This window comes from Macaca nemestrina, chromosome 3, assembly GCF_043159975.1.
Source record: "Macaca nemestrina isolate mMacNem1 chromosome 3, mMacNem.hap1, whole genome shotgun sequence".
NCBI lineage: Eukaryota > Metazoa > Chordata > Mammalia > Primates > Cercopithecidae > Macaca > Macaca nemestrina.
The window spans coordinates 69205696-69232863 of record NC_092127.1 but is presented as its reverse complement, the minus strand read 5'-3'; the positions used below and the strand labels follow the sequence as shown (position 1 = coordinate 69232863).

The window sequence follows — 27168 nt, the reverse complement described above, 5'->3', positions numbered from 1 at the left end:
GCACCATGAAAGAGTATCATACCACATATTGCTAGCCTGGGAAAAGATGAAAATTCAAAATTGGATATACACTTCCTGCTGCATGCCTGTCATTTTTGCATCATCATAGTCAGACTACCTTAAGTCAGAAACCATCCGTACATATTACACACCTTTCTCTAGACCTACTCCCCTGCATGTTAGCTTAACAAAGATTCTGAAAATATGTGCAAAAAGAAACCTGTTTAAATTTTACCAACTGTTTTACGAACATCTATTGACAATCTGCATTTTAAGTATGAAATGTATATGCTCTTTTGGACAAAGTTGCTCTAGTGGAGAGAGAGGAGTTCTATATATTTTTCTAGTTTCTTAAACTGATACACTTTACAATTGATAGTAATTTTAGGGGACTCTGGCAATGGGTAATAGAGCTTTCCACACTTCCAATGGTGAGGCCTCTATTTCGATAAAAAAAAAAAAAAAAGAAAAAAAGACATCTTATAGAGGCACTTTACATCAGTTAGGGGCTTAGGAACCAATACTTTCAAAAGACAAAGTGCATTTTTTCTTATCTCTCTGTGGGAAAATATATAGATATTTTGGATAAAAGATAGAGGGAGACAAGCTCATGCAAAAAAAAATCCTTAAATAATGCATAAACTTCAAAGTCTGTTTGAGTTTTATTCAATTCTTTTGTCTCAGGAGGCTTACAATTTAGCTAATGTTTCTCTCTCTCCCAGTTCATATCGCATCAATCTGCCCTTTGACAAGAGACTTGCCATTTAGTCTTTCCGTAGTCAACATGTGATATTTTTCCTGAAGAACTGGGGAAACTTAGATTTTGAGTAAAACCACAGTGAGGCCATTCTTTGCTTTATTGAGAGCTTGACTCCTTCTATACCTAAAGTTTAAAGTATCTGCATATCTTGGACATAGACAAACTGAAATAAAAATTTAAAACCAGATTGTCCTTGGGTGCTAGGAAATTCAGTTGGAACGTGTGTGTGTGTGTGTGTGTGTGTGTGTGTGTGTGTGTGTGTGTTTAATAATTATCTTATGTCAACCATATGTCCTTGTTAAATGCAGATTGAAGTTTGGGAAGTCTCCATTTCCTTATTATTCTCCATACTCAGAATAAAATGTAAGGAGATAGAGAAATGCAAGAGTCATTGGTCGCTGAAGTAAAAGCATTTTAAATGTTAAAGCTGAAATTAAATGTGAAGTTTCTATTAAATGTGTTTCCAGGGGTTTGAAACTAGTAGAACACAGTTTACAGAATATCAAATGCTCTAAACCTGGCAAGATGATTTGCAAATTGACATAGAAAAAAAGCAGGGAAGATCAAACCAGAAAAATAATGAGACTCAGCAGCAAACACAATATTGTGTTTGACATTACATGCGTGTTGGCTTATAAAAGGGTTGCTAGCCATCAGTGAATGGGATGGTGTGGGACTGCCAGGGAGGGGAATAAATGTTCTCCAGCAGGTGTTTGATTTAGGCCTTGGCCTTCATTACTTAAGCACACAGGGAACCCAGAGTATGAAATAAAAAGCAAGATGCTGAAGGTTTTGCTGCATGCCCTTAGTTTTCCTGGCAGACATCTGGCCAGAAATCCTGGGATTTTATTAGAAAGGCTCCTAAATTAGAGGTCTACTAATATTTTTTTTTTTTTTGACAAATGCTGCTCAAATAATCCTGTTTGTCTTAGCAAAAATTGATTAAATTATTAAATATACACTGCTGCCTTGTTAACATTTTTCTTTGACTTTTCCTAATTGAGTCTGTTTAAACTATTGTATATACTTATACAAAATTAGAATATTATTTTGTATCAGTTACTTCTCACTTTGTCGTTTAAACCTTTATTCTTTCCAAGCATCCGTTTTGCTGTAGATCATTATTCTTAACAAGTTGTCTTTCTTATAACTTCTTTTCAATTTAAAAATTCTATTTAGTGAGACTTATTCTGTGTCATTCTGTTAAAAACCACACACACAGATTTATTTTAATCCTTGAAACATTACAACAAAGAGGTATTATTATACCTATTTTAAGATAAAGAAATGAAGGCACAGAGGGCTTAAGTAACTTGGCTGAATTTACACAAGTTAGTAATTTCTATTCATACGTAGGTCTGACTACTTTCAGAATCTGCTTTTTATATCTAGGTAATAATGTTCATCTCTCATCATAGCCTATTTTATATTTGTATACTTCCTGCTTATTGCTTTGTTTTTAGCTGATATCTGTTAGTTTTTGCCAATACTAAAAATATTAAAATATTAAAAACTTTTGATATATTCAAGCTAAAACTTGCTTTTTAGCTTAAGTAGTTCTTGAATGTAGTTCTTGAATAGGCCAGTAGCTCTTTCTATTTTCTGATGAAAACATAAAGAAGAGAGGGGATTTCTGTAGTGATTTTCTAGGTATAATTTTAGTAAACTACCAAAGGACCCAAACATCCTAACAAAATGTCCAGATGTTGCTGTTTGTGGTATTTGCTCTTTGAGTATTACGTGGCAGAGAGCTACTAATTATTAAGTAATGCATTGAAATAAATGTTCCTTTAATTACAATGGATTTCCATATATTTTCAGAGAGTACAAATTTGTGCAATAATTATTCATTTGTTTAGTCTACAGATAATGCTTGGTACACATAGATTCATGGTTCTCTTCCAAAAACTGCATGTAACGCCAGGGACCTACAGTCTACCACTGCTCCAAGCATGCAAATTATCTATTTGCTCCTTAAGGAATCTATGACCTGAGTAGAAATTGTTCATGAAGACCTGGAAGCAGGGATCAGTAACTAAGCTGCTACATTTACTCATTCATTCTCTGGTTTTGGAGGACCTCATGGGTCACATATGCTTGTGTAACTCTATTTGGTAGTATTTATCTCTGACAGTGACATAATATTGCTGAACTTAAAATTATATGTGTGGTTATTTTTTATCAAGTTACTTGTACATTCAAGTGAATAATAGGTGATTTTCAAAGAAGTCATTTACAGCAACTACTGAAAACCTATCTAAAATCTCTCTCTGATCACTACTCTCAGAGCCAGCATACTCATAAAAACCTTCAATCTAGGCTGATTAATTTGGATATAGGTTTGTGTATATATGTTTAAGTTATTCTTGACTCCTGTCCTGCAAACCTTACAACTAATCCATTATTAAGACCTACTCATTTTAACTTTTCTATGACCTAAATCCAAGTGTGCTCTTTACCAGTTAAAATTAAAGTATTAATTTCCTGATCTGTCCATAAACAATCTCCCCCAAACTAAAATGTAAGGTTCATGAGGGCCGGAATTTGCTTGGTACATAGTTCTCATTGAATATTTATTTAATAAATGATGTACTATGAGCCAAAGCAGTATCAATGAGATGAAAGAGATCATTAAGATATTCTTTTGCATCATACCAAATCCTTAAAATTCTCAGAATTTCTACTTACTATGCTTGATTGACTCCTTGACCTTGAAGGTGAGTTCTATAAGGGGCTTGCCACTGATGTCAAGGTAACAAATCATCCATGCACACATGTGTTTATTGTGGCACTATTCACAATAGCAAAGACTTGGAATCAACCCAAATGTTCATCAGTGACAGACTGGATAAGGAAAATGTCGCACATATACACCATGGAATACTATGCAGCCATAAAAAAGGATGAATGCATGTCCTTTGTAAGGACATGGATGCAGCTGGAAACCATCATTCTCAGCAAACTATCACAAGAACAGAAAACCAAACACCACATGTTCTCATTCATAGGTGGGAATTGAACAATGAGATCATTTGGACACAGGAAGGGGAACATCACACACCATGTCCTATTGTGGGGAGGGGGCAAGGAGGAAGGATAGCATCAGGAGATATACCTAAAGTAAATGACGAGTTAATGGGTGCAGCACACCAACATGGCACATGTATACATATGTAACAAATCTGCATGTTATGCACATGTACCCTAGAACTTAAAGTATAATTTTAAAAAAATTTAAAAAATAAATAAATAGTAAAAAATAAAACAAACAAAAAAATCATCATTTTTTTTTTCTCCTGGTTTTTATTTGTGCCTTATTGACCTTAGTGTATCTGGCATTTTCTACTGTGCTTTGTTCTTTTGTTTCCAGTCCATGGAGAAAATAACAAGTTTCATTCTTACTTAACGATTATCTTTAAATTCTGTTGCCTTGACTAATTTATCTTGATTGATTATCAGAAATTTCAACTTCTTGCTATTGCTATTTAACATTCATGATTTTTGCCATAATCCTTATAGGAAATGTCTTCAAGTTCATGTAGAGTTTCAGAGTTAGGTTTTTTCTGAGTCAACATATTATATATAAATTATCATTGTTGCACTTTACAGTTTTCTGTATCCATTGGGTTATTAGAAAACTATTTCAGAGTCCACACGTGAATTCCCCTACCTTTTAATGCTTTCCAAAAAGTTTTACTCATGGCATTATTTTATAGCTATAGGCACCATTAAATATGTCAATCAACAAGAAGGTTTTATAACATCTTGTTATATTATACCATCTATTACATCTTGAGGTATAAGAATTAATATCACTTTATTGTGAATGTTATAATTATTTTTACACGAACATGTCTTCACTTTTTTTTAGTTGCAAAAGAAAACAAGAATGACTAATTTTGAATGTCCCACTTCCAACAATGGAGGCACATTGTAGCATGTCACTAAAACAATCAACTTTCAACCTCTTTCAAGAAAACCTTATTAAATAATTATACTATCCCAACTATATTAGTTCATTTTCACACTGCTATAAAGACATACCTGAGACTGGGTAATTATGAAGAAAAACGAGTTAATTGACTTACAGTTCTGCATGGCCGGGGAGCCCTCAGGAAACTTAACGATCATGGCAGAAGGCAGAAGGGAAGCAAGGGATGGGTCAACATAAATGTTGGGTTCACACAGCCAAATTGTGAGAACATAGTGGGCAGAAAAAAAAAAAAAAAAAAAAAAAAAAAACCCTCTGCATTATGAGCTTTCTGGAAAGCAAGTATTTGTTCCCTTTCACCTGGGGCAATCTATCTGTGTCTTCAAAGCAAAAAAGATTTGCTTTGAGCTTGTCTCTTGGATTTGGGGGTTAAATCGTAGTCTTTTTAAAATTTTAAAATATTCTTGCAACACCTCTTTAATTCATGTTCAAATAAGGTCCCATTTTATTGAGACTTATCAAGCATAATGCAAATTCTGCTATTTAATAATTTAGATAAGTGCTGTTTCTTTACTTTCTTCCCTCTTATATGTTTCTCCATGTATCTTTTGTTTCTTAACTCAGAGGCCCAGAAACGATAGACTAAATTGGACAAATAGTGTGTCTTCATGGCTCTTCCACTCTACCTATTGGCCAGGGGCCAAATCATCCTACTTGCTCTGTTGGTACAATGAAATAGATACATTAGTCTTGATCAATAAAGTTTTGATTAGTTGAAATAATAAAAATGTAACCGTTACATTACTTCAAACCACCTCAGAAATCTGAATGGGCTACTTTAAAATCCAAATTAAAGTGTATAGAGGTTTCTATGTTCATGTTTAAAATGAAACATAGAATGTACTTGATTTTTAAAAAATGAGTCATGTACTAATTGAGCAAAGAAAGGCTAAGAGATAGAGGAATACATGTTTAATACTCATCATATTGAGGACTGAAAGGTTATGTACAGAATCATCTTAGTATGCTGGCTCATGCCTTGCCCTCCACCAGAAACCAGAAGAAAGAATATGGTTTATTGTGTTTTAAATATTCAAGCAAAACCCAGGATCGTAAACATGTAAAACTGTTAAGTTTCTTTTAAAACATAGCCATAATCAATACTTATTGTTAAAGAAAATTCATCTGAAAAGGAAGGATTATTTATACGGGTAGTTATATTATAAAATAATAAAATCTGAGATACATTATTATGTACTCTCCATGCGATTTTGCAATAATGCTGTGTTCTTCATCTACATTAATAATTATTATCCTCTAGAGAAGAAGAGGCAAAGCCCTAAGGAGTGGAGCATATTTGGAGAGTGAGCAGACAATTTAACCAGAATCTCTAAACAGTGGAAAGAAATCCAACACACAACTGAAACTAGGCTTTATCAAAGGGATTGCATGAAAGAGATCAGTAAAGCAGAAAAGAGTTGAGGAATGTTTAATCCCAAAGGAATAACATTTATCAAAGCAATTTGCAAGAATAATTCTGTCACTTCTGCTTTTATAAACAAAAGATAACAAATGAGTTTGCAATGTTTACTACTGAATTTGAAGCAGTTTTTCAGGAGCAAGGAAGTGATGTCATTACTGCTATAGTCTTTTTGGTAGGCAAAAGGGCAAACCTGGCATTGATTTAAAATGTATTCCCAATAGACATTGATTTTGAAAGACATGTAGTTTTACAAAAAAGGAAAAGAAAGAAAGAAAGAGAAATGTACGTCAATTATTTTAATAAAGAACAAAGAAAACCTGACTTTTATTTTCTTTTTCTACACTTGGATATCAGAATTTTGAGTAAAAATACAATTTATTAGCTGAAAGTTTGATTAAATATTATTTTTCACATTGCAAACTCAATGAAGCCAGAAAAACGGAGGCTAAGATTGGAATGTTTGATTGTTGTTGTTTTTCTAGCCTCTAACATATATTTATGAATGCTTGACTCATATGTCAACAAGGCTAAATAATCTACCAGTTAGGTGGGGGACATGAGAGGGATTAAAGAGTTCCCCAGTCTTTTTCACAAAAAAATGACCAGTTTTCTGGGTTTCATGGGGGTAATTGTGAGGTGTAAAGAACTGCTACATAAGAAGAGGAATATAAAGGTCTTTGTTATTCAGAATACAGATAGTAGTGAAATAGTGGCTTAAACAAGGTGCAAAAATATTTATCTCCCCAAAATATATTTCTGTCTCCTCCAAACATCTGGATATATAGTCCAGGGAAGATGTGATAGCTGCATAATCATCTAGGATCTTCTCACATGTTCTGCTTGCCTTCCTCAACAACCTATTTTTTTGTTTTGTTTTGTTTTGTTTGAGATGGAGTCTTGCTCTGTCATCAGGCTGGAGTGTAGTGGCGCAATCTCGGCCCACTGCAACCTCCACCTCCCGGATTCAAGCAATTCTCCTGCTTCAGCCACCCTAGTGGCTGGGATTACAGGTACCCGCCACCACGCCCGGCTAAGTTTTGTATTCTTAGTAGAGATGGGTTTTCATCATGTTGGCCAGGATGGTCTCCATCTCCTGACCTCGTGATTTGCCCGCATCAACCTCCCAAAGTGCTGGGATTACAGGCATGAGCCACCGTGCCTGGCCAACAACTTATTTTTATTTCATATACTTTATGGCTACTATCACCCCTGCCATCATGTCACCATTTCATGTCTACTTAGAACCCGTTAGCAAAATGTAGATTTGCACTTAACTGTAGGGAAATTTTAAAAAATACAGACATTGTTCGAGGTGGGCATGAATTGCTAAAATTAAGGAGTTCTATTATCATAGGAAGAAGAGAAAATATGTACTGCGAAAAATTTTCCAGTATTTGCCCCTAGATCATCCTACTAATCTTTGTAAACTACAGCAATAAAATTTCCATCAGCTCTGCAAATTTTCTATAATTTAAAATTAATTAAGATTAAAAGAAGGCCGGGCGCGGTGGCTCAAGCCTGTAATCCCAGCACTTTGGGAGGCCGAGACGGGCGGATCACGAGGTCAGGAGATCGAGACCATCCTGGGTAACACAGTGAAACCCCGTCTCTACTAAAAATACAAAAACTTAGCCGGGCGAGGTGGCAGGCGCCTGTAGTCCCAGCTACTCGGGAGGCTGAGGCAGGAGAATGGCGTGAACCCGGGAGGCGGAGCTTGCAGTGAGCTGAGATCCGGCCACTGCACTCCAGCCTGGGTGACAGAGCGAGACTCCGTCTCAAAAAAAAAAAAAAAAAAAGATTAAAAGAAAGCTTAATTGATTTTAGCTCACTAGATGTTTGTATAAACCTTTTACAGTCTATTTTTAAAACGGTAACTTTTTCCAAAACTGATAAATATTGACTTAGTCATTTTATCTCTCCATTGAAGAAATTAAGGAGTGAGCTAAATAATAACTAAGGCTGCTTTACGTACATAACCTAAAGGTCTGTGATTCCATTAACAATTTATAATTTATAATGTTATTTATCATGTTCTTATATTTTAATAATGTAATATATATTTTTGATACCAGATATTTGATCAATTTTCCACAGTTAATAATAGTATTGCATATTGTACTTACAAAAAAATTGAAAAAGTCCATTGAGATGAATTGTTTTTTAAACAAATTACTTTTCAACAATACCTTTGAGTATCTACAATTGCTTATGTGATGGAAGGAAAGGGAAAAAATGTCTTAGAAAAGTTTGTCATAGCCTTTACCTATTTGAAAATGTACTGTCTGATGGAGGGATGAAGTGCAAATACATAAAAATACATACTGCCAGGATCAGAGAGCACTTTTCAGTTTTCATCTACCATGTCTCCTTGTGACCTGATCCACATAACTGAGGCAACAAACAGAACAGATGGCTTTTTTAATGACTATAGAATAAAGTGCTTGGTAAACCTATCGTCTTTCATGTGCCTAGTATTATAAAAATAGCTCTAAGTTATTTTGGAATTGAACTTCTTTTTAGTAGGATTATAGGGAGAAAAGAATTAGATGTCACTAAATATGTTCAGGTAACCAGAGAAAAGTTGATGGCTCTTTGGCTGCTGAAGTCATATAGTAGAAATCTCGGTAGCTTCAGGGTGACATGACGTGGATTTTTATGCTTCAACACTAACTATGTCTTAAGCCTTAAACAAGTTTCTTAATCTTGCTTAAACCTCCTAGGGAAAACTGAGATACAATCATGACATCAAGATTTCCATGAGGATTAATGTGGTAACAAGGGATACCCTTAACATAGTGATCCTAAACCACAGGTACCAGCTGCTTCTTTCCTTCCCTTCTTTTGTTTGTATTTTTTTTCATAGTAAGTTACTAAAAAATAAACTACTGGTGAGCTATCATATGCCCACCATCAAATTTCCCTACTATCAAAGCTGATGGATTTTTTTTACAGCTTATGGAATGAAGGAAGAATTATTAAATGAATGAAGAATTAAGCTATATTAACATACTATGATGAGCTTTACGTTTGAAAGCATGTCGCTAATGCAGAATTTTAAAGCAAAAATAAAGGAGTTAAAGGGCAAAAAATAAAGTGTGAGGTGGCGTTAGCAATATTCCAGAAGGACATCTGGAGTGATTGCTTTGCTTCCTCTGGTCTGGGTGATTTACCAACATTGTTTAGCATTTCTGTTTGCTTTCAGAAATCAAAGTTCTTCACCAGCTCTAATCCTCACAACACTTAGGACAAATGAGAGATACCATCTTTTTAATAGCTTAGCAATTCATTTGGTGCACACAAAAGCCTAATGGAAAAGTGACTCTGATAAAACATTTTAGCAGAAAAATATCAATTATTTTACACAAATTATTTAGAAGATATTTTTATTTGAATGTCCTAGTGCAGAAGCAACATTTTAAAACATCTTAACTATCTTGTAAGTAGGATTACACTGCCTCTGTTTCTTGCCTGTTGTCATAAAGGTATCAAGACTTGAAGAGCTAATTTCATTATACATGGCTTTATGTTAAACTTGAGATTTTTGCTCCAAGTATATTGAGATAACTTATAATATTAAGACCTATAACAATGAAAAAGTGAAAAAGCCCATAGAGGCAGCATAATGATTTGTTTCAGTTTCCCATAAAGTAATTTCTGAGAATTTAAAAAAGCCAATCATAAAATTAAATATTTTTACATTGTTTAAATAAATAAATATCACAAGGCTCGTCAATGCATTTTATTGTTCTGTTGATTAACTATTTTTTTTTTGTTTTGTTTTTTTTGCTTGTTAGGTAAAATCTGGAAGTAATAGATAAGAGAAGAAAAGTTATCCTAGGAGTTAAAGATGGTAATTCTGCACCCAGCCTAGGCAGTTCTCTTACTGCCTGCCACAGGATCCTGGAAAAGGAAGGTTATGAGAGGTAAAGAGAAGCATAGCTAAGAAAGGTGAGAAGAATAGGTTATATAGGAAGATAACGGTTTTTCTCAAAAAAGAATAAGCAACAATTAAGCTTCTACCCTCTAGCAATTCATAACTTAGTAAGAAGAAAGTAGGCAATCATGTAAATAACAAATTACCAAAAAAATTATTGCATGAAAAGAATGCACAAGATCATTATACTTCAAGGGAGATGCAAATTAAAACCACAGTAAGGTATCACCTCATGCCCACCAGAAAAGCTAAAACTAAGGAAACAAAAACAAGAAAACAAACAAACAAAAAACCCAAACTGACAACATCAAATGTCAGCAAAGATACAGAACAACTAGGACTCTCATGCAGAATTCATAGGAGTATATATTGACATTACCTGTATATTCCAGACATACCTTTAAGGTGCCATTAGAGGGTAAGAGAACTGGTTTTATTTGTTCACTGCTTACTTAAGCTAGGACACAATACTACACGTTTGTTATGCTTTGGTTCAAAGTAGTGATTTCCTATTTCCCTCAAATTTTGCTGATGGAAAAAAATCCTTAGCTGAGAAGACTTCATCTAATTCAAATATGTTTTATAAAATTTGGAAGATGATATTTAAGTGTCTCTGACTTACCTGGAAACCACTGAAATCTTCCATGAATCCAAATTGAATGCTATAAGTATTTTTTAGCCTTTTTGAGAGAGTAAGTTCCATACAATTTCTGGTTAAAAAGGAAGAAATGCATTAACCATGTTTCCAGTAATCAGTCTCAACATGGAGCCTTCTCCATTCCCAGTATTCATCCTGAGTCACTCAAGGGAGTGAGGAAGATGCTGAGTGGAGATGATGAGTGGAGATGCATCACGTTGCACATAAATGCTTTCCACATGCACCTATTAGGATCGAATCTAATTGGGCTGTCATTTGCATGGCTAGGTTCTTATTGAATCTAGTTATACTTTTTTGTTGTTTGTTTGCTGCTAATGACATCTGTTACCAATTAGTTTCACACAATGATTTGCTTAGCTGAAACATGAATCTTTCATTAGTTTACTTTAAATTAAGAGAGATTAGATTTGCAATATCAAATCCATCCATGTTAGAGCCAATCAGAGAAGAGCAATGTGTACATGTAGTATACCTTTTCCTGCCTAACTATTAAAATTATTTTTTTTATTGCCGCAGAAACCCTAGGAAGTTACTTAAAGAAGACTCCCTTCAAATTCTTTAGCCAGGATTTTAGATTTCAGAAGGTCAAGGACTTTTAATTGGGCAAAGCCAAAATCTTGTCTTTACTTCCTGTTAGTAATCTGGCCATTTCAAAGAGCATGGCAATTATGCCACACCAGTGAAAAGATGTCGTTTTGATTCATTTTATTCCTTTTCAAATATTTTTTCTCACTGTTACTCTTATTATGTTATTCTAAAAGAAAAGCTATCAATATTGTATTACAGTGTACTCAAAGTCTCTAAAATTAGCAGAAGATGATATTGTTATTAATAAGTTGATTATTTTTTCAAGGTTCTTCAGTTTGAGAAACAAAGAACTGGGTATGCTTTTTCACAATCAGTTCAATTCTAGGAGGGCTCCTACTGGCCTGCATGATATTTCTGTCTTGGGATTGTGTGAAATTTGGCCACAAGAATGGTGTAGGTGTGCTGATTCAATCTGAATCGTGATGACTTTAACCTTGCTGGTAAACTATCGGTATCCCAGAGGTTGATCATTTTACAAGGCTTTCTAAGTGTTGCTCCATAATGCCAGTGAGCCCTTCCAACCATGTTGCCTTTTGTCTCCATTGATGTGGTCATGTAGTCTCTTCAGTTTATCTTAACTAGTTCCAGATGAGGGGTGATCATTTCTTTCATAAATGAGATCACTTTTTTTTTTCTCTGCTGTGGGATCTTCCTATCCTCCCTACTGGAAGCAACATGTAAAAGGCAGGGGCAAGGGCAACATACAAGTGCATTGCTTGCTATGTGGCCCCTATATGCAGTTCACAACACAGCCCACCTGAAAGTTTACTTACTTCTAAGCAAGCAGCGGTACTTTTCTCTGATGCATCTCCTTCTTGTAAAGGCTCCTCTGGTTTAAGTTTAGCCCACCCAAGATGATCTCCCTTTTGATTAATGTAAAGTCAACACATTAGTAATCTAATTACATGAGTGATTTTCTACCATTTTCACACATTCCCTCACTCTCGAGAGGAAAGGATTGCACAGGAGGTGTACACCAAAGGGTGGGAATCTTGGGGTCATCTTGGAATCTTGCCTACCCACCTGAATAGATCTTTAAAATAGTCTTTTCGTTTATTTTTTTCTTTCTAAGTAAATAAACATATCATCTGAAAATAATGATTAATTTAACTTTTCAGTTTTACTCATTACAAATAGTAACTTAGCTTTTTCCTAACTTAAGTGTTTCTCTTTTGCGTACCATATTTTACACATTCACACACACACACACACACACACAGACACACACACATATATAAAAGAATGAAAATGTATCCATCCATTCATTTTTTTGAGTTTTCATTAAGAATGGGCCTTGAGGCTGGGTACGGTGGCTCACACCTGTAATCCCAGCACTTTGGGAGGCCAAGGTTGGCAGATCACAAGGTCAAGAGATAGAGACCATCCTGGCCAACATGGTGAAACTCCCTCTCTACTAAAAATACAAAAATTAGCTGGGCATGTAGCATTTGCCTGTAATCCCTGCTATTCGGGAGACTGAGATAGGAGGGTTGCTTGAATCTGGGAGGCAGAAGTTGCAGTAAGCCAAGATCGTGCCACTGCACTCCAGCCTGGCAACAGAACAAGACCCAATCTCAAAAAAAAAAAAAAAAAAAAAAAGAATGGGTCTTGAAAATAATCATATGTTTTCTGTTTTAAGAGGTTATTTATTGTTGTATTCAAGAATGTTATCTCTGAAGACAGTTTCCTGAGTTTTACTACTGACTCTGCTAATAGTTGTGAGCAAGTCACTTTTTATGTGGCTCTGTAAAATGAGGATAATACAGGACCTATTGAGTTACTGTGAGAATTAAATTCATTAACACATACATTGTGCTTATGGTGAGTGCTCAGTACAAGTTAGCTATTATTAATAATAAGATATTTATATGCTGAGTTATATTAATAGATCCTCTAGCACAGAAATATCCTATTGTGCCTATGAGTTTTTCAATTAATTGATGAATATAAATTTAAATTTAAATTTTTTTTCTTAAAAAATGTGATATGTATATAAAATGGGATACTATTATTCAGCCTTAAAAAGGGGGGATGGAGATCCTGCCATTTGCGAAAGTATGGATAAATCCGGGGGGCATTAGGTTAAGTGAACTAAGATGGATACAGAGAGACAAATATTGCATGATGTCACTTACATGTGGATTCTAATAAAATTGGACTCATAGAAGTAGAGAGAAGAATAATGGTTACCAGAGGCTGGGAGTGGGAGGTAAGAAATAGGGAGTTGTTGATTAAAGGGCGAAAAGTTTCCAATAGACAGGAGATATAGGTTTGGAGATCTATTGCACAGCAGGTATATTTCCAAATAACTAAAAAAGTAAATTTCAAATGTCTTACCATAAAAAATGATATGTAAGTGAGGTGATAGATATGCTAGTCAGCTTGATTTAATCATTCTACATTGTATACATATATCAAAGCATTACATTGTACCCCTTAAATGTATACAACTATGAATTGTCAATCAAAAATACTGTTACTAACACATTTTTTAAAAAGAGAAATAAACTTTAAAAACATGGGGGAGAAAAATATTTCTTACTATCTTAATTCCGGGAAAGATACCCGTAGATTTTGAATTTCAAATGGCTTACTCATTTAGTTCTGTAGATAAGAGAACTTTTACTATCAGAAATAGCCTGAACCCAACACTCAGGAATAAAATATCTTGATTTTTAATGCTTAGAATAATATTTTGTAATTCTTTAAAAGGCAGACTCTAGAGCAACTGGTTAGAGTAAAATTTTCTCTGAATAAATAATTTTATTCACTTGTTAGAAAAAAAAGTTCTTTGAATATATATACACATATTCAAATATATATACATTAAATTTAATAAAGTATATATATTTAAGTACATTTAACTTTATCAAGTGAACATGAAGAATTATTTGGGAAAGAAGAATTTATTAAACCAGTAAATCAGGAAACAATTTAGTGCCTTCTCTGATTTAAAAACTGACAAACATCCGGCATTTAAGTGCTTATATACCTAGTGTCATTAGAGTGCCAAAGAACAGTACTCAATGAGGAATCTTTCCATAATATTTATATCCGTGTTCCATGTGATTATATAGGAATTTGCCTAGGATGATTTTCAAAATATTCAGATGTGGTGGCTCATGCCTGTAATCTCAATATTTTCAGAGGTCGAGGAGGGAAGATCACTTGAGCCCAGGAGTTCAGGACCAGCTTGGGCAAAATAGTGGGACCCCCATTTCTCCAAAATTAAAAATGAAAAATTAGCTGGGTGTGGTAGTGCACACTTACAGTCCCAGCTATTCAGGAGACAGAGGCAGGAGGATTGCTTGGGCCCAGGAGGTTGACGCTGCAGTGAGCTGTGACCAATTAGAATGAACATGGGTTGGCCGGGTGCGGTGGTTCAAGCCTGTAATCCCAGCACTTTGGGAGGCCGAGATGGGAGGATCACGAGGTCAGGAGATCGAGACCATCTTGGCTAACCCGGTGAAACCCCGTCTCTACTAAAAAATACAAAAAACTAGCCGGGCGAGGTGGCGGGCGCCTGTAGTCCCAGCTACTCAGGAGGCTGAGGCCGGAGAATAGCGTAAACCCGGGAGGCGGAGCTTGCAGTGAGCTGAGATCTGGCCACTGCACTCCAGCCTGGGCGACAGAGCGAGACTCCGTCTCAAAAAAAAAAAAAAAAAAAAAAGAATGAACATGGGTTAATAACCACTGATGTGTCCACCTTGTTGTGCCCAGGCTAATTGGTCCTGATATAATAGAATCAACAAATAACAAGAGCTAACAAATTTCCTGTACACTTACTATGTGCTGGTGTGTACACTTTTGACACCTTTGTTTACATTAATTGCTTTAATTTTCACCAAAACCCTAAGAATCAGGCACTATTTTCCTCACTGTACAGCTGAAGAGACAAACACAGAGGGGTCAAGAAACTGTCTCAAGGTCACACAGCCCATTAGTGGCAGAACCAGGATTCAATCAGCATCCCCTTGATACTGGGCTCCAATCTCAAACATTATGCCTAATACCCTCTCAATCAATGCTTACTTTCATTCCTGACCTATCATTTTGGCTTTGAATTTTCTGACTTAGTAGAAGTAAAGAGGAATTTAAAAACCACTTTTTGATGCTTAGATAGTATATGAAACTTGATTTTTGGTCCAAAGTACTTTATTAAGTCTGAAACAAATATCTTGATGAAAGGTTTGTAACCGCTCTCATGACTTAAAAGAGCTACTACTTTTACTTTCAAATTGTTTACTTCTTATATTAAAAGCTATGATGGATCTTGATATGGTTTGGCGGTGTGTCCCCACCCAAATATCACCTTGAATTATATCTCCCATAATTCCCACATGTTGTAGGAGAGACCCAGTGGGAGATAATTGAATCATGGTGGCAGTTTCCCCCATACTGTTCTCGTGGTAGTGAAACAGTCTCATGAGATCTGATGGTTTTATAGGGGAAGACCCCTTTCATTCGGCTCTCACTCTTCTCCTGTCTGCTGCCATGTAAGACATTCCTTTCACCTTCCACCATGATTGTGAAGTCTCCCCAGCCATGAGGAACCATAAGTCCTCTAAAGTTTTTTCTTTTGTAAATTATACTATCCCAACTATATTAGTTCATTTTCACAGTGCTATAAAGACATACCTGAGACTGGGTAATTATGAAGAAAAGAGAGTTCATTGACTCACAGGTATGCCTTTATCAACAGTATGAAAACAGACTAAAACAGTAAATTGGTACTGGTAGAGTGGGGCACTGCTGTAAATACCCAAAAATGTGAAAGTAGCTTTGGAACTGGGTAACAGGCAGAGGTTGGAACAAGTTGGAGGGCTCAGAAGAAGACAGGAACATGTGGGAAAGTTTGGAACTTCCTAGAGACTTGTTGAATGTCTTTGACCCAAATGCTAATAGTGATATGGACAATGAAGTCCAGACTGAAGTGGTCTCAGATGGAAATGAGGAACTTATTGGGAACTGGAGCAAAGGTGACACTTGTTATGTTTCAGCAAAGAAACTGGTGGCATTTTGCCCCTGCCCTAGAGATCTGTGGAACTTTGAACTTGAGAGAGATGATTTAGGGTATTTTCTAAGGAGCAAAGCAATCAAGATGTGACTAGGGTACTGTTAAAGGCATTCAATTTTATAAGGGAAACAGCATAAAAATTTGCAACCTGAAGATTTGATAGAAAAGAAAAACCCATTTTCTGAGGAGAAATCCAAGCTGGCTGCAGAAATTTGCATAAGTAACTAGGAGCCAAATGTTAATCCCCACGATAATGGGGAAAATGTCTCCAGGGTATGTCAGAGGTCTTCACAGCAGACCGTCCCATCACAGGACTGGAGGCCTAGGAGGAAAAGATGGTGTCGTGGGCTGGGCCCAGGGTCCCCATGCTGTGTGCAGCCTAGGGACTTGGTGCCCTGTGTCCCAAATGCTTCAGCCATGGCTGAAAAGGGTCAACATAGAGCTCAGGGCATGGCTTCAGAGCGTGCAAGCCCCAAGCCTTGGTAGCTTCCATGTGGTGTTGAGCCTGCAGGTGCACCGAAGTTAGGAAGTGACGTTTGGAAACCTCCGCCTAGATTTCAGAGGACATATGGGAACACCTGGATACCCAGGCAGAAGTTTGCTACAGGGGCAGGGCCCTCATGGAGAACCTCTGCTAGGATAGTGTGGAAGGGAAATGTGGGATCAGAGCCCCCACACAGAGTTCCTACTGGGGCATCACCTAGTGGAGCTATGAGAAGACGGCCAGCGTTCTCCAGCCCCCAGACTGGTAGATCCACTGACAGTTTGCACCATGCACATGGAAAAGCCACAGACACTCAATGCCAGCCACTGAGAGTAGCCAGGAGGGAGGCTATACCCTGCAAAGCCATAGGGGTGAAGTTCCCCAAGGCTGTGGGAGCCCACCTCTTGCATCATTGTGACCTGGATGTGAAATATGGAGTCAAAAGAGATCATTTTGGGATTTTAAGGTTTAATGACTGTTCTATTAGATTTCAGGTTTGCATGGAGCCTGTGGTCCCTTTGTTTTGGCCAATTTCTCCCATTTGGAATGGCTGTATTTACCCAATGCCTGTACCCTCATTGCATCTAGGAAGTAACTAACGTGCTTTTGATTTTACAGGCTCATAGGCAAAAGAAACTTGCCTTGTCTCAGATGAGACTTTGGACTGTGGACTTTTGAGTTAATGCTGAAATGAGTTAAGACTTTGGGGGACTGTTAGAAAGGCATGACTGGTTTTGAAATGTGAGAACATGAGACTTGGGAGGGGCCAGGGATGGAATGACATGGTTTGGGGCTGTGTCCCCACCCAAATCTCATCTTGAATTGTAGCTCCCATAATTCCCACATGTTGTGGGAGGAACCAGTGGGAGATAATTGAATCCATGGCGGCAGTTTCCCCCATACTGTTCTGGTGGTAGTGAATAAGTCTCACAAGATCTGATGGTTTTATGAGGGAAAACCCCTTTCATTTGGCTCTCACTCCTGTTTTCTGCCGTCACGCCATGTGAGACATGTCTTTCGCCTTCCACCATGATTGTGAGGCCTCCCCAGCCAGGTGGAACTGTCAGTCCATTAAACCTCTTTCTCTTGTAAATTGCTCAGTCTCAGGTATGTCTTCAGCAGCATGAAAACAGACTAATACAGACCTAGTTTTATTTTATTTAAATTTGTGGTCTGTATGTACATCATCATCCATTGAGTGGTCTATGAATTCTGAAAGTTTCAGAAACACTGATTTAAGTTAACAATATATTTTCTTATTGGATGATTAAAGGATATTAAGTTTTCACAGCAACTGGAATGAAATAGACTGTAATTATTAATCAGTCACTTACAATGTGGTTTTAAATGCTATTTAATGACCAGCATTAAACTCATTTTAATCACTCATTTTAACAACCAATTTCCAATACTTCCTCACTTCCATTAGAAAAAACTTAAAATTTCAGTTACTATGAACTTTATTCAAATCTAAGCCTAGAGGTTCGTCTTAAAAGAGAGATCTGTATGCTTTGCATCATGGAAACCCTATTCTCCATTTACACTTAGAAGATAAACAACTGATTTTCAGTAAACCAAATGTGGCAATTGTGGCTCACAGTCATAAGCTATTAAAATATCATGCCATCATCTAGGTGACACTTTTAGGTACATGCAAGTTCAAATTGTTTTGTATTACAAAAATTCACAAATTATAAATTTTAAAAAACTATAAAAAACTGTCAGTATAAAGCATTTATCTATCAATGCATTTTCTCAGTTTTTTTTTCTTTTTTTATTATACTTTAAGTTCTAGGGTACATGTACACAACTTGCAGGGTTATTACATATGTATACATGTGTCATGTTGGTGTGCTGCACACATTAACTCGTCATTTACATTAGGTATGTCTCCTAATGCTATCCCTCCCCCCACGCCACAACAGGCCCCAGTGTGTGATGTTCCCCTTCCTGTGTCCAAGTTTTCTCATTGTTCCATTCCCACCTACGAGTGAGAACATGCGGTGTTTGGTTTTCTGTTCTTGTGATAGTTTACTGAGAATGATGGTTTCCAGCTGCATTCATGTCCCTACAAAGGACACGAACTCATCGTTTTTTATGGCTGCATAGTATTCCATGGTGTATATGTGCCACATTTTCTTAATCCAGTCTATCATTGATGGGCATTTGGGTTGGTTCCAAGTCTTTGCTATTGTGAATAGTGCCGCAATAAACATACGTGGGCATGTGTCTTTATAGCAGCATGGTTTATACTCCTTTGGGTATATACCCAGTAATGGGATGGCTGGGTCAAATGGTATTTCTAGTTCTAGATCCTTGAGGAATCGCCACACTGTCTTCCACAATGGTTGAACTAGTTTACAGTCTCACCAACAGTGTAAAAGTGTTTCTATTTCTCCACATCCTCTCCAGCACCTCTTGTTTCCTGACTTTTTGATGATCGCCATTCTAACTGGTGTGAGACGGTATCTCACTGTGGTTTTGATTTGCATTTCTCTGATGGCCAGTGATGATGAGCATTTTTTTATGTGTCTGTTGGTTGCATAAATGTCTTCTTTTGAGAAGTGTCTGTTCATATCCTTTGCCCACTTTTTGATGGGGTGGTTTGTTTTTTCTTGTAAATTTGTTTGAGTTCTTTGTAGGTTCTGGATATTAGCCCTTTGTCAGATGAGTAGATTGCAAAAATTTTCTCCCATTCTGTAGGTTGGTAGCTTCTTTGGCTGTGCAGAAGCTTTTTAGTTTAATTAGATCCCATTTGTCAATTTTGGTTTTTGTTGCCATTGCTTTTGGTGTTTTAGACATGAAGTCCTTGCCCATGCCTATGTCCTGAATGATATGGCCTAGGTTTTCTTCTAGGGTTTTGATGGTTTTAGGTCTAACATTTAAGTCTTTAATCCATCTTGAATTAATTTTTGTATAAGGTGTAAGAGAGGGACCCAGTTTCAGCTTTCTACTTATGGCTAGCCATTTTTCCCAGCACCATTTATTAAATAGAGAATCCTTTCCCCATTTCTTGTTTTTGTTAGCTTTGTCAAAGATCAGATGGTTGTAGATGTGTGGTATTATTTCTGAGGACTCTGTTCTGTCCCATTGGTCTTTATCTCTGTTTGGGTACTAGTACCATGATGTTTTGGTTACTGTAGCCTTGTAGTATAGTTTGAAGTCAGGTAGCGTGATGCCTCCAGCTTTGTTCTTTTGGCTTAGGATTATCTTGGCAGTGCAGGCTCTTTTTTGGTTCCATGTGAACTTTAAAGTAGTTTTTTCCAATTCTGTGAAGAAAGTCATTGGTAGCTTGATGGGGATGACATTGAGTATATAAATTACCTTGGGCAGTATGGCCATTTTCACGATATTGATTCTTCCTATCCATGAGCATGGTATGTTCTTCCATTTGTTTGTGTCCTCTTTTATTTCGTTGAGCAGTGGTGTGTAGTTCTCCTTGAAGAGGTCCTTCACATCCCATGTAAGTTGGATTCCTAGGTATTGTATTCTCTTTGAAGCAATTATGAATGTGAGTTCACTCATGATTTGGCTCTCTGTTTGTCTGTTATTGGTGTATAAGAATGCCTGTGATTTTTGCACATTGATTTTGTATTCTGAGACTTTACTGAAGTTGCTTATCAGCTTAAGGAGATTTTGGGCTGAGACGATGGGGTTTTCTAAATATGTTATCTGCACTCAGGGACATTTTGACTTCCTCTTTTCCTAATTGAATACCCTTTATTTCTTTTTCCTGCCTCATTACCCTGGCCAGAACTTCCAACACTATGTTGAATAGGAGTGGTGAGAGAGGGCATCCCTGCCTTGTGCCAGTTTTCAATGGAAATGCTTCCAGTTTTTGCCCATTCAGTATTATATTGGCTGTGGGTTTGTCATAAGTAGCTCTTATTATTTTGAGATACAGCCCATCAATACCTAGTTTGCTGAGAGTTTTTATCATGAAGGGCTGTTGAATTTTGTCAAAGGCCTTTTATTCTTCTATTGTGATAATCATGTGGTTTTTGTCTTTGGTTCTGTTTATGTGCTGGATTACATTTATTGATTTACATATGTTGAACCAGCCTTGCATCTCGGAGATGAAGCCCACTTGATCATGGTGGATAAGCTTTTTGATGTGCTGCTGGATTTGGTTTGCCAGTATTTTATTGAGGATTTTTGCATTGGTGTTCATCAGGGATATTGGTCTAAAATTCTCTAGCTCTAGTGATTATTTCTAGTTGACATAACACTAAATTTCAGATGCTGTGGATGTAGAAACTAGAAATACCATGGTTGCCTCTGCTCACGTCTTGCCTTCTCTTTCCACACTAAGGTATCAGAGCAAGGAGGCCCAGCAATGCTACATCCTGATTACAAACATACTGGAGCTTTTCTGGGGAGAATATATGTTCAGTAAGATCCATTTGAAGTCACGCCATTTTTCTTTTGAAGTACAGACTTCTGTATGACAAATAACAAAGACAAATAAAGTTTTAACACTGCAATAGAAGCAGCAAAGCATTCTAAATATATCTTCTGAGCTGTTACTCTTTTTCACCAAAATGGTTATGATGGAATAAAAGTCTTTGCAGCAGTGTGGTCTTAAATCACCCACACTCTTCCTGTCTCATCATCCTTGGGCTATGGCCATAACACTTTCATGCCTTTACTAGAAAAATATTTTCCTTTCCTAATTCTGTCCCTTAGGCATGATTTCCAAAGCTTCACATTTGCAGAAATGATTCCTTCCAAAAAAGAAATCTAATCAAACCATTTATAACATCCCCCTCACCCCCCAAAGAGTAGAATGACAAATTAACTCTGTGATCTACCATACGGTTGATCGATGGGAAATAAAGATGTAGAGTCATTTATTTTAGCTGCAAACTTGGGAATGAAACACTGGTTGGGCTACAGGCCAAGAGTTTTCAGAGATGATAGCTTATAGGATGAGGGGAGACCTGGCATTGAAATGTCTACTTCTATGTCCAAAGGGATAGAATTCACTGTCTTCCACCCCTAAATCACACCAATAACCGAGAACTGAGAAATCTAATCTGGTATTATACCACAAAACATATGTTTGATTGGTTTTAAAAGATAAAATGAATGTTGCATATGATGGCAAATTTCATAATCATCTTATTATAAGAAAATGAAATTAGCCAAAAAGTATGACAATAAGCCCATGAAAAATATATGATACAAAGCAATGTAAATTATTTGCTAATTCAGTTAATGTTTATAAATAAAAAACTGAATGCCATAATTTTCACGTGTTTGCTGGGTTTTATGATTAAATGTGAAGGTAAGTGTTTGGATGACTGATTAAGAAACACAGAAATCTAATTGGTTTCATAGTTTATTGTTCTCTAGAATATAATTCTTATTATTCAAATCACACAGACAAACTTAGTTTCCTTGCCAATAAACTAACTTTTACATAGTTGTTTAATCAACATTAAAATTCAAAATTCTCCCACTTGCTAGTTTATTTCGAAGTTTAGTTTAGAAATTGTCTTTTCTTATGGAGAAAAGAAAAACATTTTAATCCTTTTAAAAATACAATAAATATACTGAATACAAGCCTGTCTATCATAGGTAAAAATATAAACCAAAATACATGAAAATCCCACAAAAATTATAATAAATGTCAAAAAGTGTTATTATTTGCTAAATAAGTGATGAGGGAACCATCACTAAGGGTTACCCAGGTTGAATTTATATAAGGGAAGAAATTGAACTAGACTTTAAAGGAGGATTGGATGAAAAGGGTAGAAAGAGGAGACTAGATGTGATGAGCAATATAGTGCCAAGAAATTTCAGTGGCTTAGCAGGGAAAAGTTTGCTTCTTGCTCTCATATCACAGTACAAAGTTGGTGTTCTTAGGTGCTTTCCACTCTGTGGTTATGCAGAGACTAAGGGGTCTTTCACTTATTGCTCTGCTATCCTTTAGGACCTTATAATTGTTTGAAATAGGCAGAATGGTGGGGGCGGGGGGGAAGCACCTACAAAAAGAGGCATAGACTTCTTAAAAACCTTGATTTAGACATGGCACATGTAACTTCTACTCACATTCCGTGAATGAAAACTAGTCATGCAGCCACTCCTAAGTGCATAGGAAATGTAATCTCTGGCTAGACACTCACTTCCCAGTGACACAGAAAGAGAAAATGCACATATGTGAGTGTAAGCAACTAAATATTGGTGTTACACTGGTCTCTGCCTTTGATTATCTTTCCATTTCTGTCTGCATGCTCTTCCCCAAGAAAGAGAAATTGATTAATCTCCTAAATAAAATAGTCTGTATCCTTTTTAGCTAAGAATTTTCTGGAGCTCGAGATCTATAAATCCACTGCTTGCTAAACCTATCTTTCCACTTGGGTATCCTACAGACATCTGAAATACAATTTGTACAAATGGATATCACCAGCTTCTTTCCAAAGTCTGTTCTCAGGCCATATTTTCTATCCACTGAACGGATCCACCATCTTACTAATTGCTCAAGCCATAAATTGTGAAGACATAGTTGATAACTCCCAATCTCTTGCTCTTTTTTGAAACCATGTATCCTATCCTTCTTCTCATCCCTATTTCTTTATTTTTTCCATGGATTACTCCAAGAACATTCTGACTGGCCTCCTTGATGGCATTCTAGATGCCCTTCAATTCAACCATCATAATTTTCTCAGGGTGATATTTTCAAAATGTCTATCATATCTTGTTAATCTCCTGTTAAATCTCATAAGATAAAATTTAAATACTTAGCTTGGCACACCAAGTTCAGCCTCTACTTATTTTTTTAGTCTCTTTTTCCATTAGGTTCCAATGTGTTCACCTAGCTAGGGTAATTCCTAACTGCATATTTCCATGTATCCTTTCCTCTTTCAATAAAAGCTCTTCCTTCTCCTCCTTCTCCCTGCCTCTGCCAGCTGTTCAAGTGTCCTTCCTTTCCTGCCCATCTCAAGGATCATTTCTCCTAGGAAGAGTTACCCTACCATCCATCCTGAGATTGGGGTAATGTGCTCACCCCAATGCCTACTGACTTTTTCCTTATTGATCTCCTATGACTATGTCATAATTGTTTACTTGCTTGTCTCCTGATTCTGTACCCATTAAAATATCCTAGGAAATTTTAAGAAATACCAATGAGTAACTGTCATTCCACCTCATTGAAATCAGAATCTTCAGAAAGTTTTAAAGGCTTTACTAGTGATTCTAATGTGCAGCCATGAGTAAAAACTACTGCCGAAGGTAATTAAGCATTGGTCACTGCTATAAGGCATTAACTATTGAAAGACTCATGAAAAAGAAGAAGAGAGAACAAAAGAGGGAGGAATGAAGGAAAGAAAGGAGAACATTTATTAAAACTAGATTACAGAAGAGGAAGAATGGAGATACATATTTACTAAATACTCACTTAGTCCCAGGTATTATACTGCATGAATTAAATATGGAACTAAATGATTTGAAGTTTATCACAGCCAATGGCAAAACCCTTCAGTATTTCTTGAACTCCCTTAAATATTACACTGAAATAATCATTTTGATTTTAAAAACACGAATTAGTGATGGTGTAGCAGATGAACTCAAATTACAAATAGATTGAAACTAGCAAAAAGTATTAAAAGCTTAATAGTATTAATTGAATCAGAATGATATCATAGTTTGTTTTTGTTAATAAAAAACCAAAATATACATTTTGTTTACATTTACAGTATACATTTCACCAAAGTCTTTTTTAACACCAATTTATATGCATGTCTTTGTCTCACCCAGTTCTTATGTGTAGTGGCACATGAATTTACATTTGTCTCTAAAAGTTTGTAAGCAACTATACAGATTAGGTAGATGGAGTAAAATCATTGTTGCCTCATGTGAGTACATGAGTCATGCAGGTGGAGTAGGTTGGAATGGTATATACTGAGAAAGCAAACACTTGAAATGGAACAATAAAAAAGTAAAAAGAAAAGAAAAGGAAATTTAAAAGTGTTTCCGATTTCAGTAAGACACATGATATTTAAATATTAATTTTAAAATTCCAGAAAGATGATTGGCATTTAATATTTGTCTAGTTGCTATTTCAAATCTTTTCTAATGTTTCAGATTGATTAATTTAAAGGTCAAAAGAAGTCACAGTTGATATGTTCAAACACAAAGCCAGAAGCCTGTATCCAACAAATTATAAAAGTCTAAGTAGATAATAAGAAAATATAAAATATTGATATTATAGGGAAGTGACTATTGGACCTCAACTACAACTTGCTCTTTATTTCAGATTCTCTAACTGATATTAATAAAAACCACAATATTCTACTGTTGAGCCACTGGATCAAAGTTGAAAGCCATCCTACTGCAAGACTTTCCAGATAAGAGATAAGGGAGCATATGACTGCCCTGTTTGTTGAATCTACACTGAGCTATGGTTTTTGACACTTGTTACCCAATTGTTTCCTGCAAATTCTGAACAGATACTACAAATACCTTTTATTCCAGCTCCATGATGGTGTTGATAGTCTCAATAGTCGTATCTAATTATAAAGCTGGATCTCTTTGTACATAAAGGTAGAGGGAGATCTAATAATTCAAATATCAATAACTCTTTCAGTGGTCAGAATGATCAAGGCATGGCTACTTTATTTAAAATAAGTTAATTTGCCAGTTATCATATGCTATACATTTCCCTGTTATTTTTCAAAGTAAAGGTAGAGACATACTTGCTTTTCCCATGGTTGATTCAATTAATGAAATATATAAAATCTTCAACACAAGGAAATAAACAGGTGAACTGTCAGGTCGTACTGGAAATGTAGAAGTATGCTAAACAAATAATAAATATGGTGTATTTACTATCCAACGTATTTGTTTACCAAGGAAAGAGACATATGTATTTGCGTGTATATTACATTCTTCAACTCACAGTCTTATTATTTCCCTAAGTGTGTGATCACCAGTGTTCCTGCAGCAATATCCCAAGAATGCTGAAAGTTATGCTAAATGCTAAAAGATAAATCTGTATATTGGATGGATTTTGAAAAATCAGAGTTTCTGTTGACTTCTGGGTAAGTAAATTCTTTCTAATATTATTCCCAATAAAAATGCCACTTAAATCCTTATTTTTCTTTTTCTACTGTTTGCCGAATTCACACATTACATAACTGACTTCCCTAAATGTTTATACAATATACCCAGACATAGAAATATCTTTTAATTCATTTCCTTCTTTTCTGAAATGACATGACATTTAGGGAAGATATATCTAATTATTATTTATTATGAATACCTTCGTTAAGCCTCAACAAAATATTGTCAAAAATAAGTATAAAATTTCAATTTCGTACATAGTTTTAGGTTATATCTATTAGACAACCTACATAATAGGAAAAGGTGATGCTAGCTTATTTTTTTCTTTTTGGTTACCCGAAAGAAAGATAAAAAAGAATGACCAGTTATGTTTAAAACAAAAACAAAGTAGCCAGTGATTTGGCTACTTCTGCTCTCTGTCATCTATCCATTACCTGCACTGGACAACCACCTGGGCTCACCAGATGGTCTACTGGAGGAAGCTGTTTAATCAGCTATCCTTTTTATTATGCAAATACAATGTAAATATATGATGATGTATAGGATTTAATCCAAAATACACTAGAACCTTCCTCAGGCTTAATCATTTATCTCGATACACTTGGGAATAGCTCTCAGAGGTCTGACTTGGGGGAAGGTGGAGGCTGAAAGAACAGTTTTGTGTGGTAGTGTTGGGTCCCTTCAGAACACAGCAATCTGAGGTTCGCTTGTTTTTTTTTTTTAATTAATTGATGAATTTGTGACTCATCACTGTGCCCAAATAAACAGAATAATGGACTTTTATTCATCATTTGAGTTGGTCTCACTGCAGGGTTTTCCTCTGCCTTGAAAGTTGCTTCTCTAGAGCTTTTCTTTGCTCACTGCTGTTCGTCATCCACAGCCCAGAAACCCCTGGACACCTCAAATGGCAACCCCTGCATCCAGCACTTCTATTCCATTACTCTTCTTGCTTTTTTTACTGTAGTAAGTAGTACCTGAAGTTATTTGACTCATTTTTTTTCCTTGGCTATTGTCTGTCTCCCATGATTAGAATGTGGGCTACAGGGGAGCAAGTATGTTATGTGTTCCAATTTTTCAGAGCTGAAACCCCCACATCTGTAATTTCAGGAGATCTCATATTCCTCCAAAATTCTAGCAATCAAGACCATCTGGGTCTGCCTCTAGCACAATGACTAGAGGCATTCTCTAGTCAGTAGAAAAGCTACCTTCTATGGTAAATTTTTCACAAAGGCATCCCCTTTTGGTGAGAT

At 36.1% G+C, this 27168-nt stretch overlaps 1 long non-coding RNA gene across 1 annotated transcript in view; it reads left to right on the top strand.

The window, feature by feature from the left end:
• The window catches only part of LOC105486167 (uncharacterized), a 45538-nt gene that overhangs the window by 4432 nt on the left and 13938 nt on the right, over positions 1-27168 (top strand). Inside the window, exon 2 of the long non-coding RNA XR_011621035.1 lies at positions 25775-25896. This is a non-coding gene — a long non-coding RNA (uncharacterized lncRNA). The remainder of the gene's footprint in view (positions 1-25774; positions 25897-27168) is intronic.